This window comes from Artemia franciscana, chromosome 13 (assembly GCF_032884065.1).
Source record: "Artemia franciscana chromosome 13, ASM3288406v1, whole genome shotgun sequence".
NCBI classification, from domain to species: Eukaryota; Metazoa; Arthropoda; class Branchiopoda; order Anostraca; family Artemiidae; genus Artemia; species Artemia franciscana.
Genome location: NC_088875.1, coordinates 42,800,886 through 42,819,987, shown reverse-complemented (window position 1 = coordinate 42,819,987; position 19,102 = coordinate 42,800,886). Strand labels below are relative to the sequence as shown.

The window sequence follows — 19,102 nt, the reverse complement described above, 5'->3', positions numbered from 1 at the left end:
TATGAGGGGGGTTGCTTCTCTTCAATATCTCGCTCTTTACGTTAAAGTTTTTTAGTACTTGTAAGAAAAAAGCTTCTTATTGCTCTAATTAAACGAATACAGTGTTTCAGGAGTCGTTCTTAAAGAATCGTGACAGAATTCAAACTTTAGCGCAAAGAGCGAGATGTTGAAGAGAAGCAATCCCCCTCATATACGTAATGATTTCTGTTTATTTTAAGTTTAATGATGCTCTTTACTTTCAGTTGAAAATATTTTTTTTGTTAAATTTCTGTTCGGTTTTTAAATAATGCCAGGAAGTGTGACTACACCTCCACGGAAAACCTGCTCCCCACAGATTTATTCTCCAGAAAATTCAATCTTGGTGAAAATTTACCTCGGATAATTACCCTCAACATATCCACAGGTAAAATTTAGTCGGCAATGAGAAAGCCAGACATAAGAAGAATTTCACATAGGAATTCTGGCAAATTCTCACAGCATAGTCCTCTGAAAAGTTTGCCCCTTGGAAACTTTCCTCTCCATGGAAAATTATCCCCTTGCAAAATCCCACAAGCAGAAAATTGTCCCTTCCCAGCTGTAAAATGTGTGCATACTTCCTACAAATACAATACATAAACAGTGGGCAAATTTTGTAACTATAAGACCTTTTCCCCGGGGCCGAGGGGGGTCATGATATCTCCTAAGGCAAAGATATCTGGCTTTTCAACTATGCTGAACAAAATGGCTATCTCAAAATTTTGGTTGGACAATTTTGAGAAAAAGGGTGAGAGGGGACCTAGTTGCCTTCTGATTTTTTGTTCACTTAAAAAGGGCGCTGGAACTTTTAATTTCAGTTAAAATGAGCCCTTTCCCGATATCCTAGGTTCGCTGGATCGATACGATCACCCTTGGGGAAAAAACACTCATACGTGATTTTTTCTTTCTGGCAAAATATTCCACATTTTTGTAAATAGGAGCTTGATACCTCTACAGCAGGGTTCTTTGATACGCTGAATCTGATGGTGTGATTTTCATTAGGATTCTATGAATTTAGGGGGTGCTCCCCCCTTTATTGGAAAATCTGGCAATTTTTCTCAGGTTCGAAACCTTTTATGGGTAAGACTAAACTTAAAGAAACTTATATGTTTGAAATAAGTATAAAAAGCCAATTCTTTTGATATATCTATTGGTCTGAAAATAGTTTCGGTTACTGTTGAGCTGGGGTCGCTCACTGCAGTTCCTTACCACAAACTGTTGGATATTCTTATAATGCATAAGCCAATACGAATCTGGGATAACATCACTGGTCCCTAATGAATCAAATTTAGTCACGTTAATGACTACTTTCCATTGCACTTCACTTTTAAGGAACTCAGCACCACTATATCGAAACGAACGAAGATACCGTTGAAACTCCGCTTTTGTCTTACTTCTTATATCAAACACTTGGCCTCGCAGGGGCCATTTACACGCAATCCAGATGCGAAGCCAGAGTTTAGCACGACTATTGACGGCTTTAAGACCCAGGTCTTCTTTCCAAATCGGACTTCGAGTTTTGAGTTTAACCCGAACAAGGGGGACAGCCACATTCTCAGCTTGATTCATGCACTCAACTAAGCTGAGGTAATAAACATTCAGTTGCACTCTGGCTTGTGGCGAAAAAACACTCGTGCAAAGTACATTAAAAGGGATCTTGACGCAGGACAACAGAGCTGTTAGGGTAGAAATATATAAAGGCCAATTGACTTTGCTCCACTTTTGTTTCATACACCATTTTTTATAAGTAGTAACACAAGGATTATTAGATGGATCAGTGGTTAATGTCACAGTAAGGGAAAAGGGAGGTCAAAATCACTGCTATTTCCAAAGCTTCGAGGGGCTTACAAATACTGCTTTTAAACAGAGGTAAATAAGAAAATCAAAGTGCTGCTCCTACAACACTTTGTCAGTGAAGGTTCCTGTAATACTTCACATTGCCCAAAGAACATAGATCTATTTTTTTCTATTTTCCCTTTGAATGAAATTTCATTTCTTTTACTTGTTTTTACTTTTAGGGACAAATTAGTATCATATAGTGCCAGAATTTTGGCACAAATAGGAATTACTTGGGACCAGTAAACACATAGCCTACTTATGTGATTACTGTTACCTGGTCAATTATCACTTAGAATTTGGAGTTCAAAATTCGTCGTGTTTTTTTTTTGCCATCTCTTAGTGTCTACCGTGCTACTGTACAAATACTGAGCTGTCAATATTTCTACATGGTTTCATTTATTTTTAGAATATTCTTTAGGGATGGAAAATACAGGGTTATGTCACCTTCTGCGTTTTTCTAACTACAAGTAAGCACAGATCCCATGCTTGGGGGTGGTTGGAATGGGGAAAATCCCATCATCTAGCTATTTTTGTATATGTTCAGGAGATGTTCTTTGAAAAAACCAGTAAACTTGTTCCTTCGAGCCTTTTCAAGAATAGGGGGATGCGTCGAAATATGTATATTTATGATTTAATATTTCTGGGGGAAGGGTTGATGGTGAAGCTCCGTTCATCGAAATGTTGAAATTCATCTTCGTCGACTTTTACCACCATTCAAAATTGCTTGATTACAAAATATTGGTCTGCCCAAAAATAAAAGGATGTTCTTTACATTCTCCAAATTTTAAAGGAGAGGAAAAAGGGTTTTAAACCCTACTCCCTGCAGGAGTTTGGGTCTTCTGGGCCTATTTGAGAGAATATCTCTCCCCATGCACATTCCATATACCTTTTGTCTCCTAAGCAAAGTCTCAGAGACTGAGGATCCTTATTGCGCCCCTAAGAAGTAGAAAATAATAAGTTTGTGAATGATGAGTAACTTTTATTTTGGTTGCCCTTTAACAAAAATATCTATCAATGAACAGTAACAAATTTCCTTCTTATACAAGATATTGACCTCTTTTTCCAAATCGCATGTGACCATAGTCTAAGTTTTTATTCTTGTTCCGCTTGTTATAGTTTCTGTCAGATAATTCGGCCATTTCTGCGTAATCGGAAAAGTCTTCATCTAAGGGAATTTCTATTTCATTTTCCTTCCTTGATTTCGGCTCAAGCGGTGTTTCTAGCTGTTGGTCACCTAGCATGAAAGAAAACCAAATAAAAAAATGATACAATTAAAGAGGTGTGGGTTAAATGACGAAAATTGTCTATTCCCTAGCAGGGGCAGAGCTACAGTATTTTTGCTTAGGGGGGGAAGGAGATGCTATTCCAGTGGTAGTAAAGAAAAGTAGCTATTTAACGAACACGCTACTTGGTGAATTTAAAAACACTATGCAATGCATTATAAAAAAAATAAACGCGCATTAAACAGTCATAAATATAGGTGCTGGTGCTTGGCTTTTTACTAAAATTGTCAGCAATGATCTGCTACAGACGACAGTTGTATAGCGTAAACAAGCTTTCGGGTGGGCCAAGGTAAATATATATTCGGCTATTTTCTGCCATATTTGCCACTAATGCTGCAGTTCATATTCCCCCTCCACTTCCCCCAACCTCCACGCCCAGTACAGGATGTTCAATTACATAGTTGGACCAAGCTCTATTCTAATACCCCGTGTATTACGCCACTTATTTGCTTGTAATTTTGAAGGGATTTTGACTGAATTTGTTGCACTAAACTTTTAATATATATGATCTATTGAAATATTATTTAGAATTTTTTATTAAATGGATTTGTTTGTGGGTTTGCCGATTTAATTTAATAAATAGCACACAGATTGCGGAACGTTGTATATTGAATTCCCCTATTTAAAATTTGACAGTATTCGAAAAAGTTAAAGTTAGAATTATTAACTTATCCGTTGGGCATTGTTTGACAAAGAATATCCAGAAAATCTGAACAATTCGTGGTATCATTGCGGCAGAAACCTTAAATTAATTAAAAGTTTTTAGCAATTCCAATTGGAAGGGAGAATTGACTCCTAGAGCTTGAAAATTACCTTCCCTTTTTTATCTTTGCTTTAAAAAAAACGAATTCTATTAAAAATTCCAATTTTCTTAGAAAGAGAGAGAGAATTTATTTTAAAAAAAAAACACACAAAATTCTTACAAAAATATTCTCAGCAGACACTTCGTACAGCATTCTGATGCAAAGATAAATGTCCCACAAGTAGCGCTGGCATTATGTCAAATACGACTAATTTCAGTCATAATTTTTAGCACATTTATATCAATTCTTTTTTGGAACTGGTTAAAGGAAATATTTAGACAAGCAAAATTAGCGAGGAGTCAGAATAGTATTGTACATTGAGACAGTCATATATTTGTGGGTTAGTTTGTGAATCCCAAACGTAAGAAATAGGACATTATAAGCGCTTATTAGGCATTTCAATTACAAATATGGGAATCGAAGTTTAAATTAAATATTGAAAATAAAAATTAAAACAATTAAATGATTCCTGGAGCGGATCTCCCTCTACCAAATTCCATTACCAAACTACAACTGATTGACCTATCTAGTCATAGTACAAATATTATTATAAAAAGCATTAAGCCTTATTTTCTTTTTCAATAATTTTTTTTTTCATTCAGGAAGTTATATTCACTGTATATTACCTTCTTATTCTTCAATGATTCCATTTTTGTTCTGTTTAAAGATATATAGTGTGTATTATTTCCACTTTTGAAAGTTTTAAAACTAGAAAATCTAATTTTGAATAATAGATTTTAGGAAGTAATATGCACCTTATATATCATGGGGAAAAATTAACCTCAGAAAATAAGGCGAAACTGGAAGCATACAATATTTTTCAATTTTGCATTTAACTAGGCTCGAATTTATACTTGATGATATGGTTTCAAAGGCAGTTTACTTGGAAAAATATTAATGTAGATCATATTATGAAGTATAATGGACTCCTATTTTTCTCGTTTTCTTTATGTTAAAACGAGCATGGATTTATGAAAATGAAATTATCTGCTCAAATTAAAGAGTGAATTTGACACTTAAAACGATCATCTGTTTTAAAGTTACTTATTAAATTACGTTTTTCTCAAATTATTGAGGGGGGGGGCAACTGCTCCTCTCCCCCTCAACGACGCCCCTGAGTGCCGCCTCATCATTGTTTAATAAGATAAGAACGGCCAATGACTCTGCATACTTTATCGCTCGTCAGCAAATGTGATGGTAACCAAACATGTTTCTTCTTCGTTTCTGTAGCAAGATCAAATAAAAAAAACAAGTTTTTTTTTAACTGAAAGTAAGGAGCAACATTAAAACTTGAAATGAACAGAAATTATTTCGTATACGAAAGGGGCTGCTCCCTCCTCAACGCCCGGCTCTTAACGCTAAAGTTTTTTACTGTTTTAAAAAGTAGAGTTGAGAGAAAGAGTCAAACTTTAGCGTAAAGAGCGGGGCGTTGAGGAGGGAGCAGCCCCTTTCATATGCGAAGTAATTTATGTTCGTTTTAAGTTTTAATGTCGCTCCTTACTTTCAGTTAAAAGAACTTGTTTTTTTAATTTGATTTCTGAACGTTTTTGAATTAATGCATGTTTTGATTTTGGATCTCCGCAGATGAATAATTAAAACGGAATTTGCATATTAATTTCTTTGGCTAAATGGCTTTCTCATAGTTTTGATCAAATGATTTCGAGATAAAAAGGAGTGGGGGTGGAGGCATAGTTGCCCCCTCAGTTTGTTGGCTACTTAAAAAGGCAACTAGAACTTTTAATTTCTTACGAAAGTTTTTATTAGTAAAACATATACGTAACTTACGAATTAGCTTACGCAACGAACTTCTGTATTTGTATGTTTTATTACGTGTATGAGAGGCTTTACCCTCTCGTCTGTACCTCGCTCTTTACAGTAAAGCTTAGATTTTGTCCCAGTTCCTTAAAATGACCCCTGAATCATAAAGACCGTAGAATAAATAGTTGAAATTACTAAAAATACTTTAGTGTAAAGAGCGTGGTATTGGAGGAGGTGAACCCCTCTTATGCGTAATAATTTCTGTTCGTTTTTAGTTTCAATGCTGCTCCTTTCTTTCAGTTGAAAAAACTTTTTCATATTTATTTTTTCATTGTTCTTTTTTTTAAATAATGCTAGAAATCCTGCACTCCGTTCATGGAGATTTTCTTCCTCCATGGAAAGTTCCTCCAATATATCCCCTTCTTCCCAAACCCTCCCCCAACCAAAAAATCCCCCTGAAAACGTCCGTACACTTCCCAATAACATTTACTATATGTAAGCACTGGTCAAAGTTTGTAACTTGTAGCGCCTCCCACGGGGACTTTGGGGTAGTAAGTCGTCCCCAAAGACATAGTTATAAGGTTTTTCGACCATGCTGAATAGAATGGATATCTCAGAATTTTTATGGGAAGGGGCCTAGGTGCCCTCCAATTTTTTGGTCACTTAAAAAAGGGCACTAGAACTTTTCATTTCCGTTAGAATGAGCCCTCTCGCAACATTCTAGGACCACTGATTCGATGCAATCACCCTGAAAAAAAACACTCATCCGTGATCTGCTTTCTGGCAAAAAATAAAAAATTCCACATGTTTGTAGATAGGAGCTTGAAACTTCTTCAGTGGGGTTTTCTGTTACGCTGAATCTGATGGTGTGATTTTTGTTACAATTCTATGACTTTTAGGGGGTGTTTCCCACTATTTTCTAAAATAAGGCAAATTTTCTCGTGGGTAAGACTAAACTTTTGATGAAACTTATATATCTAAAATCAACATTTAAATGCAATTCTTTTGATGTAACTATTGGTATCAAAATCCCGTTTTTTAGAGTTTTGGTTACTATTAAGCCGGGTTGCTCCTTACTAAAGTTCGTTACCACGAACTGTTTTATTTGTAGTACCGAAAGTTACTCAACGATGCGCTGCTCGTCTTATTAACTAGAGATTTGGCAGGGGCACTACTGGCTGGTATCTTGAATAGAAAATCACAAATCCGAAATTTTGAGAAAGTGATTTTGCTCTATGATATTTTAGCATTAAAGATTAAACAGAAACAAAGTAGCTTCATTTTAGACAAGGGAGAGCCATTCCTGATATTTTTTATCAAGAAATTGGGCCGTGGGTTGAGGATTATTGTCTGAGGCACGCACGCGTAGGAGAACAAACGATTGAAAAAGCCATAAAGAACGAAGATTTTTTGGGAAGGTATGTAGTCTGTATGTATCTTTTAAATAGTTTTCAGTGGATTTGCTATCTGAAAATTTTACTCATAAGTGTTCGGGACCCAGTTAGCCAAAATTGTTGTTTGTGACAGAAAATAGCACTTTTTTGTGGTACGATCTCTTTCGTAACTTCAAAAAATACTTTAGAATTTCCCTCTGGTTACAATAAGATTACCCGGAGAATGGAACGAGACAACAGTTGTACTACCCATGCTAAAATACTATTTCCTTCGGTTCTCAAGATGAGGGATTGTAAACCTTCATTTAATGGTTTTATATCATGAAAAATTGTATGGCTGTCTTGGAATTGACATTTCCAAGAATTTTCGGCCAAATTCAGGCCCAACCTGATGTTCTTTGGGAGAAAACGGCAGTTCTCTGTAGCACGATCTGTTTCGCTATTTGAAAGGTCATTCATTTCTGTTCAAATGAGACCTTCTACTATGTTCGACGACCAGTGGTCCGATACAATCCCCCTGGGAAAAAAGAAGGAATATCTATGCTACCTATGCATGAATGTAGGGTAATCTTCTTTGTTGTTCAAGGGGAGTAATGTAAACCTACATTTTTTGACAGGTGCAATTTTGATGGCGGACTTTTTATTTCAGTTTGATGTGATTTTTAAGAGGTTTCGTTCTCATTTTTGAAATTCTAAAAAAATTCTTCTCCTAATTACAAATTAATGTTCTGTTGGATTTGAATATAAATAACGATCTCGGAAACAGTATCACACGCAATATGTTTTCCCCTTGACAGTTTGTTTAAACACCGTTTTTTAGCTTAGGCGACAATAGGCAGTGCTTTCCTTTTTACTAAGTTACTGATGTGACCTCGATAAAAGAGGAAATGATTGAATGAAAACAATTTCAAACTTGAAAAAATGCGTTCATTCGTTACGAAGCTCATTGGCCTATAGAACGAAGGGACCGTAGCAGTTAAATAATATATCAGGGGAATTAAAGGAATAAAAACGAACATAAGTAGCCTAAACAGAAGAAAGATTAGGCAACATAAAACTATTTCTCCTTAAAAACTATTTCTTTTTTTCCAAAAGTAAAATTTATGATTGATGTACTACCTTTTGATGAAGAAGCTAAATCAGAATTGCTGTATTTATTGAGGAATTGAAACAAGTTTTTCCACCATAAGCTAGAACTTGTCTGCCGAACTCCATGGGGAAGCTGTCTATCATGTGCTGCTAATAAGCTTGTCATGGAGACCAAAAGAAAAACATGAATAAAATTTGTCCGAGCCATTTATCTGTCCCTAGAAAGATGAAATAAAAAGGAATTCATACTTTTGTCAAATTTTCGTCGAAAAATCATGGCGAGTATATTTCTATCTCTAAGGCTTTGAAAGAAAAAATTCTAAAATCGAGAATATATTAGGAGACTCTAGTGCATGGAAACGTGAGTAATTTGGACATCTGTTTTTACTATTAACCAATGAATCTAATTTTTACTAATATCCAAGCAACGCACTAGTCAGACAGGGCTGCTAATTCATGGAAATATAAGGGGGCCGGGGGCAAGAATTCCTTAATTTTTTTTAACAAAGATACAAAAAAGAAATTTTCCAAATCTAAGGAGTAATTACGTCCTCTTCACACTCAATTTGTGGCCCTTTGAAAAAAAAGTTCAAATTAGAAAATGTTAGGAGAAGCTAACTTCTTATTATACTTCGTTTTTTTCAGATAAATTAGTTTTTTTTTCAGATCTCATGGAGACGCGAGTAATTTGAACACCTGCTTTTAGGGAGAACCAAATGAATCTATTATTACTAATGTCTGAGCCACACCGTAACCACATAGGGGGAGGGGAGAATTGGGGGGGGGTCTTAATGAATATATAAAGATAATTTCTTGACCAAACTGCCTTTCCATTTTTAAATGTAAAGAAATGAAAAAATAGAAAAAATCGGGTACAGCGGGTTTAAAACACTATCTTGTTTAAAATGTTCACACTTTTTTTTTCATTCGTTAAAATTTTTACTGAAGAAACCAAACAAAGGTATTTTTGAAATGAAAGGGGGGGGGGGAGATTTTTCCTTCTTCTTCACAGTTGGTGCACCTGTTGTCAAACCTGTTAAAAAAAAACAACATAAATTATGAATTGTATGTGTTTTTACTGATTTGAACATCAAACTTGCTCTACCGAAGTGTAAAATTTAAATTGCAAGGAATTGGTTTGAAAAGCTTATATACCAACATTACTTTGCTCCCAAGCATTTACTGTTAATGCTTTGTCTTTTGCTAGATTAGTCGTAGGGATAGGGAAACTGCTGCTCCAAGCTCTGGTCTTCTCTAATTAAAAAAAAAAATGATGACTTTAATGTCCACTCTGATTGGTCAACTATAAAGATTACACTTGAAAGTTGATTATGACTCAACTCAACCAGTTACGAACAGGAGGCATTGTTGACAGTGTTGCCATGTATAGCTTTGACTTCATCCTCCAGTATTACTATAATCAGCCTCGGGCTTGAAGGCAGTTTTGATAGCAGTCAAGACGCGTGATTGTCAGCATCCGCATATGGATTTACGCATTCGTCTGTGAGACGTAAGAATGAGGAGGCACCGAGATTTTTTCTGGTGCCCTCATGTATTGTTTTTTTTTTCTTTTTTACTCTTTAAAAAAAACAAATCTGTCAATATGATCAATTATTGGCACCTTTGTCACATTGACTACCCCTAAGATTCTGCTCATTGACAAAATCACATTGGGCCTCCCCCAAGATTTTGCTCTAGATTCGTCCCTGGAGGGGGGGTCTCTTTCAAAAATCACGTACATCAGGCAGTGCTTGCCAAGCGTGGCAGAAACTGTGTCTAGCCTAGAGGAACAGTGTGGCACACGTGGCGCTCTGTGATGTCGACTTAGTGGTGAAAGGTGGAATCCCATGAATTAAAAATTATGATTTTGCAAGTTGACGTAAATTTTATCACACCAAAAAATTAAAATGATCAAGCAATGGTATTACATTTCAGGTTGTGTTTCAGATTGACGCATATAAGTTGTATTTTGCTAAAATTTGGACAATATAAATTAAAAATGACACTTGTTGCTTTCGGCACAGTTTTATATCAAATTGAAATTTTTCCAACTCTAGCAAAAGCACAATAATTGTCTTGATTTTACCTTTAATTTTTTCATTCATGGTCTCAGGTTTGACAAATTATGTAAGCTAATTTTGCTAGATTTAATTGTTAAACTCGATCTAAGTTTTCATGGAAAAACATTGTTTTAAACTTTATTTTCTATTGATTTTAAACTATCATATTTTACAAATATGCACGTATAAAAAAAAAACAATTTTGGGTAAATGTTTAATTAATAATAGCATTTGCTGTCAATCAATAGTAGAAACTTGGTAGTACCAGTCGTGGCGGGGATGTTAACGATAGGAGTCACCATATGGTAAAATTTTATTGAGCCAGCCCTTCGTTTTTCAGTGTGTATTTTCTTGGTTAATTTTTCTCAAATCTCAAAAATCAAAAACGTAATTTTTCTCAAATCTAAAACACTGTTCAAATGGGAGATATTTTAGCACAAGAAAATGATTAAAAGCACTTGGACTTAGGCTATTCATGATGATGACAAAATGTGACTTTTTGATTTAGCGCCAAAAAGTTCATGACAAGATTTTTTGGTGTGACACTGCCAGCTTTGATGCAGCTCTTAGCATTGGTACCAAAGGAAACCCACTCATGATTGAGTTTTTGAAAAATGCAATCATAAATTGTTACAAACATTTATTGAATGGACTAGTAAATAGAAAAATAATTGAAAGAGTAAAAAAAATGCCATCGTGTGCTAGAATGGTTCAATGTTGCATTGAGGGTGTACCAAAAATAATGACAAGCAGGCCAAAACTAATTTGTAAACTAGTAGCGTAGACAGCATTGTAATTGACGATCGGGAGAGGGCTCATTTGAACGCAACTTAAAAGTTCAAGTGCATTTTATGGGACCAAAAAGATTGAATTGCAACTAACCCTCAGTCGCGCTCCTATTTTCGTAAAAATCGTCTGATCAAAATGTTGAGATAGCCATTTTGTTCAGCATAGTCGAAAATCCCAAAACTATGCCTTTGGAGATTACATGACTACAGTTTGGAAATTACAGTTAATCTAGACTGTTGATTCGACAAGGTATTTGGAATACAAGATTTGCATTTTGGATCGTAGTGTCTTAAGTAAAATTGCCTGAAATGAAAATGTCAATTACTCAAATGCCCCTTTAATATTCGTGCTTGGGCTGATTTTGAGCAGCAGCCGAAAGAGGTTGCGGACCCCTCATATAAGTAGTTTCTAAGACGACACCGGCTATGTAAATATCTTATGAGAAATCTTATGAGAACACCAGGTGGTTGGATGCAACTATTCCGCCAGAAATCTCCGTTCAGCCGTCATCAGGCTAGGATAGGTTAGGCGACAAAAAAAAGTGGAGTATGTATGCATGCATTTATTGTTGTTTTAAAACGTAAAAATGTTTAGAAAATATTGCCTCGTGGTTTGTGCAATGTATGTCTGCAAAACTGATACAAAAAAAGATACTCGAGGTATTTCCTATATTTTAAGATTCTGAAAAACTAGCGCTTTACTAAAAACTAAGTTTGCTTACGTTTTCTTAGCGAGTTAAATTCAGACACCAAAATATATCGATTTCGTGGCCTGTCAAAGGTTGTTGAGAGATGAATAGATTAATCTTTTATTTTCTGCCGGGTAATTCAGGATTTTTGTGGGGGGAATTTTGTCAGGATAGTGTTTTGTTGTGTCGATTTCATGTTTTCAGTATAACGCTAGTTTTTTAGAATTCCACAAATATAGAGAAGTATAACTAGTCATGTTATAATCAGTGCGCAAAAATATGTTGCATGAACTGCGATTTCACTCTCTAATATCATTAGATAAAATATGTTTTTTTTCAAAATTAATTCTTGTTCGTTTTTAGGTTCATTAAACATGCATGTCAAGCCTTATAAAACATCTTTGTTTAACTAAGCTGAATACAAGAAACAAGTTAACCTGGATTTTGTTAAAATAGATCGTTAAAGATAAAATTACTCTGCACCTCCCTTAAACTTTCCTTGAAGAAAATGTGCAATTTTGTGAAATAAAAGTTTCCAAAGGTTGTAGTATCCAGCAGCTGTCTTTGAATAATTGCCAAAATAAAAATACTATTTATGAGATTAAATATATGGATTAAAACTGATGCGAATAAATGGACTCAAGCTATTTCCTAACATCTATAAAATTCCAAAGGCTGTAGTGTCCAGGTACTGTCTTTACTGAAGAAAAAAAATTATTATTTATGAAATTAAACGTATGAATTAAATTAGTTAAATTTTATGTATTAAATGAAACATATAAAAATTTTAGAAAACTGGACCATATTACAAAATTTATGGATGCATGTTCATCTAATTTACAGAAATTTACATTATTATTGCTACAATTTTTCTGCCGCAATGATTCCACCTTAGATTAAACATTTTAAGAGAAATGATCACTAAAATCATATTATTATGAAGGATAGTGGGTTAACGTGAGAAAAATTTTCAAATTCAATGGTAAGCTTGTGTGCCATATCAAAACCAGTGAGCAGTTGATACACACCACGAAAGGGTTGGAGATGAAAACCCTAAATCGCTTGCTTAGACATATCGATGTCCCAGTTTTCCGCTAAAGAGAAAAAAAAACACACACAAGGGTTTCAAGCTTTTTAAAAAATTAAATTAAAACAAAAGTTTTTTTTAACTGCAAGTAAAGAGTGACTTTAAAACTTAAAACGAACAGAAATTATTCCGCATATGAAAGGGGTTGTCCCCACCTCAACGCCTCTCTCTTTACGCTAAAGTTTAACTCTTTGTCACAACTTTACTTTTTAAAACAATAAAGATTATTTAGCGTAAAGAGCGAGGCGTTGAGGATTGGATAACCCCTTTCATATACGGGATAATTTATGTTCGTTTTAAATTTTAATGTCGCTCCTTACTTGCAGTTAAAAACAATTGCTTTTTTAATTTAATTTCTGAACGTTTTTAAATTAATGCATGTTTTGATTTTGGCTCACCGCACATGACTAATACAAACGAAATTTGCATATTAATTTTTTTTGGCTAAATGGCTTTCTCATATTTTTGTTCGGACGATTTAGATAAGAAAAGGGGAGGGGGAGGAGGCCTAGTTGCCCTTCAATTTTTGGTAACTTAAAAAGACAACTAGAACTTTTTAGTTTTTTTTTACGAACGTTTATATTAGTAATAAATATACGTAAATTACAAATTAACTTACATAACGAACTTCTATATTTGTGTATTTTTATTAAATATATGAGGGGGTTTGCCCTCTCGTCAATACCTCGCTCTTTACGCTAAAGCTTAAATTTTGTCCCAATTCTTTAAGAATGACCCCAGAATCACAAAGGCCGTAGAATAAATAATTGAAATTACTCAAAGTACATTAGCATAAAGAGCGAGGTATTTAGGAGGAGATGATCCCCTCATATGCTTAATGGTTTCCGTTCGTTTTAAGTTTTAACGCTGCTCCTTATTTTCAGTTGAAAAACTTTTTCATATTTATTTTTTCATTGTTTTTTTTTAAAATAATCTTAGAAAAACCTGCGGAATTTCTCTTCCGCCATGACAAATTCCTCCAAGTAAAGATCCTCTCACGAATCTCCCTCCCCTCGACTCCCCGCCCAACAAAAAAAAATCTCCTGAAAACGTCTGTACACTTCCCAATAACCATTACCGTATGTAAACACTGGTCAAAGTTTGTAACTTGCACCTTCCCCGGGAACTATGGGTAGTAAGTCGTCCCCAAATACATCTTATTATGTTTTTTGACTATGCTGAACAAAATGGCTATCTCAAAATTTTCATCCTTTGACTTTGCGAAAAAATGAGCGTGGGAGGGGGCCTGGGTGCCCTCCAATATTTTGGTTACTTAAAAAAGCCACTAGAACTTTCCATTTCCATTAGAATGAGCCCTTTTGCGACATGCTAGGACCACTGGGTCGATACGATCACCCCTGGGAAAAAAAAAATAAATAAACACGCACCTGTGATCGGTTTTCTGGCAAAAAAAATATGAAGTTCGACGTTTTTGTAGATAGGAGCTTGGAATTTCTATAGTGGGGTTCTCTGGTACACTGAATGCGATGGTGTGATTTTTGTTAAGATTCTATGACTGTTAGGGGGTGTTTCCTTGTATTTTTCAAAATAAGGCAAATTTTCTCAGGCTCGTATCTTTTGATGGTAAGACTAAATTTGATGAAACTAATGTATTTAAAATCAGCATAAAAATCCAATTCTTTTGATGTATCTATTAGTATCAAAATTCTGGTTTTTAGACTTTTGTTTACTATTGAGCCGGATCGCTCATTACTACAATTCGTTACCACGAACTGTTTGATTTCTGAAAGTGTGATTTTATGATTTATTGTGATTGTGTGATTGTGTGATTATACAATATGCAGACAGGCTTAAATAGTGCACATTATTATTCCTTGATTTAGCTCTTTGATCTAGTGAAAATATTTTTTGATAGGCCATTTTTTCAAAGCTCGTTTTTTTAATTTTACTTATTAGAGGGGAGGGGCCATTTAAGAGAGAATGTTGAGCATCCGGCTAGGGATTTTTGGCCACTGGAATTTTCATTGTTCGCTGTTTATATTTCCAGCCCTATCCGTTCCAGAAGTGAGATAAAATGCCCCATGGTTCTGTATCACACCTTTTGATGGCGTTGTCAAGACAAATTTGTGTTATGGGTGCAGATGTAAGCATGCAAATGTAAGCATGAGTTATCAGATGAGCTCTTAGGCAGCTCTTGACGATCTTTTGGCAGCCTGATACAAAAAAAAAAAAATGTTGCATCAGTTTTTTAGGTCTTTTTCAAAATTTTCAAAAAATTGCTTTTGTAGCTAGTTTTTACCGTGAAGCTAATCGTGGACCGCTGATAACAGTTGTTATTCGAAAATCTAAGTTTGAAGACTTTTTTCCTTAATAACTTTTTTCAAAACGTTCTTCTTTTCACTTACTAAAAATGCAGGGAGGGGGAGTATACACAGGGGGAGTTGTAAGCCTCCATTCAAGAGTTTTTGATTTTGGGGATTATTGTAGCACACTCTTTATGCCCTCCAGCCCTTCATCTCTAGAAATAGCCCAAAAAGTAGAATTTTTTATGCCATATGGCAGTTTATGGTGTCAGTACCAAGACGGCCTTACAAAAAGTATGTAGAAATGATTTAAGAGCTTCGAGATAAATCATTAAGCATCTCTCTACGATGTTATAGCGTACCAAATAGCGTACTGATGCTACCAGTCTGCAGACTATTTATGGAACTTACTATGGGGAGTAGGAGAGGTAGTTTGCGCAGGAGGGACTGAAGCACTCAGGTTAAGGGTAATAGTACCCTTTTATGCTTGCCAGCCTTGGCACTCCAAAAAGAGCACTAAAAGGGCCATTTTAGGTTCCAAATGAGGCGTTATTAAGATGAACTTATAAAAAAAATGAAGTAAATACAGATGGTAGCTTTTAAATGAACTATTACGCAGCTTTCTGCGATGTTGCAATAGCCTGCTAGCCTTTGTGCAAAAAAAAGGAGATATATCAGTGCTCCCCATGCGAAAAAGTGATTTTCCTTGCTGTTCGAGGTGCGGGACTTTAATTCTTCTATATGGGGTTTTTACCACGGTTATTCTGCCATACCTTCGTTTTATTCCGTCGCTACTTCCGAGGGCCTCTAAGATCTTTGTTAGAATTCCAATATTTATTTTTTTTCGCAATAAACCTTTACTATTAAAATCGATTGAAATTTCAGTTATCGCTTCCGAATCAGTGTCAGATGCCAATTTTTTCCTATTGGACACTTTTTTAATTAAAACATGTTTTAAACTTTCAGTTAATATGGGCCGTGGTTCACAACATTATGAAAATACTGCTTGGCTGACAACCAGGATCGCAAGTTCATAATCTTAATTGATAACTCGACAACCTTTCTAGAACACACAATTTGGGTTTTGGATTATGGATGCAGGCGTTTCGTGGGTCTTGAATCGAAAGTAATATATTTTGCTCTCCCGCAGCTTGAAACTCAAATACTGAGCAAAAAAGACCACTATTATTTCATGTATTTCTAATTTTTCAATTTGAACTCTCAATAAAATTTTTTTCGTAAAACACTTTAAATTTGGACACTTGAAAACATTGTTCCTTAAGTTAGTAGTTACTTCGATAACCAATTTGATGCTTATAAGTTTTAAAAATCTTGTTAATTTGAGCACACTTATTAAAATAGTTATTTTAGATGAAGTGGATTTCAACCCCCCCCCCCTCTTCTAGATTGAAAAATACATTTCTGGTATTTTCATTGAAAATAGTATTCATTGAAAAAGAAAAAATAACTCTTTAGCTTTTAAAAATACATTTTACCCCCTCCCCTCCCCTATTTTTACAAATCGATACCCTTACTACAGCCCCACATCCTCTTAGTCCTTAGTTAGGTTTAAATCATCAAGTCTCAATGGTAGACTTCACAATACACATGTTTAGACGAGACCCATAGATCTTACCTGCGGTTCTAACTTCCTTTCCTTCACGATTCTCGACTAAATAACAACTGCCAAATTTTCATTGTTAGAAAACATCTTATAAGCTTCGGAAAACCCAAAGGTAAGTATAGGCGTCTTACCCGTAATAAGTTTGCCCCAAAGGACCATTTTTTTCTCCAGTTGATTTCTGGTGCTCCATTGAGAGTCCCACAAGTCTATCAGAATATTGTTTCTTACTCAGTGTATTCCAAGCTCCATTGGGGAATGATTGTCATTTTCTATTTATAAGCTTGCAATGGATTGTTCTCAGAGCTCTAGTGAGAATTACTAACCAGAGTTTCTTGTGTTGTTCGTCAATTATGGTCAATTACTGGCAGACAGGTCAATGCATAGAAATGACGTAAATAGCGAATAAAAACTATAATAGAACTCTGTTCATGACAAGGAAAACATTAAATGCCAAAAAATAAGTAAAAACTAAATAGTGTACAGTACATTTGAGGAAAATTGAACATAGCACGATTTTCTCTTATTTCAGAATATATGCCTGGGAGCTTAACTTTCTTATAATTAATACTAGCACTTGAGAAATTACGGAATCGTTTTAAAAAAGTATTCTCTCTCGAAGCACTTAACAGCATAAGGTTAATGGATAAAGTCCAGAGCCATTGCTGGCTATGGACTCCATATGCCAGATCTTATGATTCTGAAAATGCTCCTCCACTGGCAGTCAGTCGGAATCACCTGTCACCGGATTGGATTCTACTCATTGAGATTATGTGTGCCTTCCAGCAATCTTCACAGATTGTTGGAATTTTCATTAATGGCTCTGAAAAGTATTTGACCTTTACCCTTCTTAATTCTCCTAAACGAAAATAAAATGGATCTTTTTTATTGATTTACAGTCCAATATCTTTTGCTTCAAGTATGCAATAGACTTTACAACAAACAGTAATTTGTAGCCGAAATCGACGATAAACTTAAAGAAGAAGTTTGGGCAGTTCGCACTGGGCCAGTCCGGCTTTAGATCTTTTCTTAGCTATAGTAATAAAACATAATTTATTTTGGAAGCCCACGAAACTCAGTCTTCCCTTTCACCTTTACCAAATTTTATGCACTGATGCCGAATTGAAATACTAAAATAAATAAGATGATAAAAGAGAGGATAAAGATCCTCAAGAGCCGTTGCTGGCACCAGGGCGTTGAATTGATGTTTCACATGCTGGTCTTTTTTACAAGGACAAGTAGCGAACCTGTCACCAAATTTTGCTGCATCAGGGATAGATCGTTGGACCCTATATTGTCAGGAAGAGCATCAGTCCACTGTGTTACCATAAGAAAACAGCATAAAGGCTATCCTAGTTATTTTTGCAAAGATAGCTAGGATATTCTTCTCATCTTGAGTGCTTCAGGATAATGTAAATCCTTTTGAAGACAAGAACAAGTTCTCACTGCACCTCTCCCTAGAGGAGGAAAACCTCGGGAAGGTAGAAGTAAGTACTATACATTTGATGGCAAACATTATGAACAGGGGCACCTTTGAAGGAAATCCAAATAATTGTTCTCAAACTATTATAGATGCTTACGTATCTCATTCCCAAAGGCGTATTGCTTCACCTTAACCCCCTTATGGATAAATATACAGCCCACTTTCTATATTCCCATTATGCTTTACAACAACAAGCACAAACATTTTGCAGTGGAGAACGCTGCTCAAGTGGCAAATAAAAGAGCAGCGCTATTGTAAAATCCAAAAATTTTTTGAGATTTTTTGATAAATTTTTTATATTATTCAACACAGTCCTTTTTTGGTTGAAATACTGATTTATTCGCATTTGCCCTTCAAATGAGGTTCCTCGATGCTTCTAATAAAACACAAAAATTGACGTCGATGTCTAACTTCTCATTTTCTGGAAGTAAATACACATTGCGTCAAAAAACGACTCATAATAATCGCTTCCATAGTGCATATGGAAGGCTTGTCCAAAATAAGACAAGATTTAATCGTCATATTCTAGCCCTGTTGTATAATCTATTTGTTCTACCTTATTTTGTACACATATCTCTGCGTTGGAAATGTTTCACTCAGACATATAAGAAAAAGTTGCGTATGATTTATTTTAAGTATGCTAAGTATTTTCTTGGGCTACCACTGTGGACCAGTAACCATTATTTGATTAAAAGATTTGGTTTGATAGATCCAGATGTTACTGTCCCTATGAGAGTAATTAATTTTCAAAATAAGTTCCAGAGTCCAGATCACCCTTGGGTGACTCTGTAGAGTATGTTTTAAATGACAAATAGTATTTAATAGCTGTAATTTCATGTGTATTAAATCTAACTATATTTTGCTGTCTTTTTCTTTTTTTGTCTTTTCTTATTTAATAGTTTAATTTTGAGTTATTTAATCTGTTGTAC

At 35.1% G+C, this 19,102-nt stretch overlaps 1 long non-coding RNA gene across 1 annotated transcript; it reads right to left on the bottom strand.

The window, feature by feature from the left end:
- Positions 1-2,812: 2,812 nt before the first annotated feature.
- LOC136034963 (uncharacterized) lies at positions 2,813-16,768 on the bottom strand. The gene is made up of 3 exons (XR_010619305.1): positions 16,706-16,768; positions 8,212-8,399; positions 2,813-3,088 (listed from the first exon to the last, which is right to left on the bottom strand). It is a non-coding gene; the product is annotated as an uncharacterized LOC136034963 (long non-coding RNA).
- Between the last annotated feature and the right edge of the window lie 2,334 nt (positions 16,769-19,102).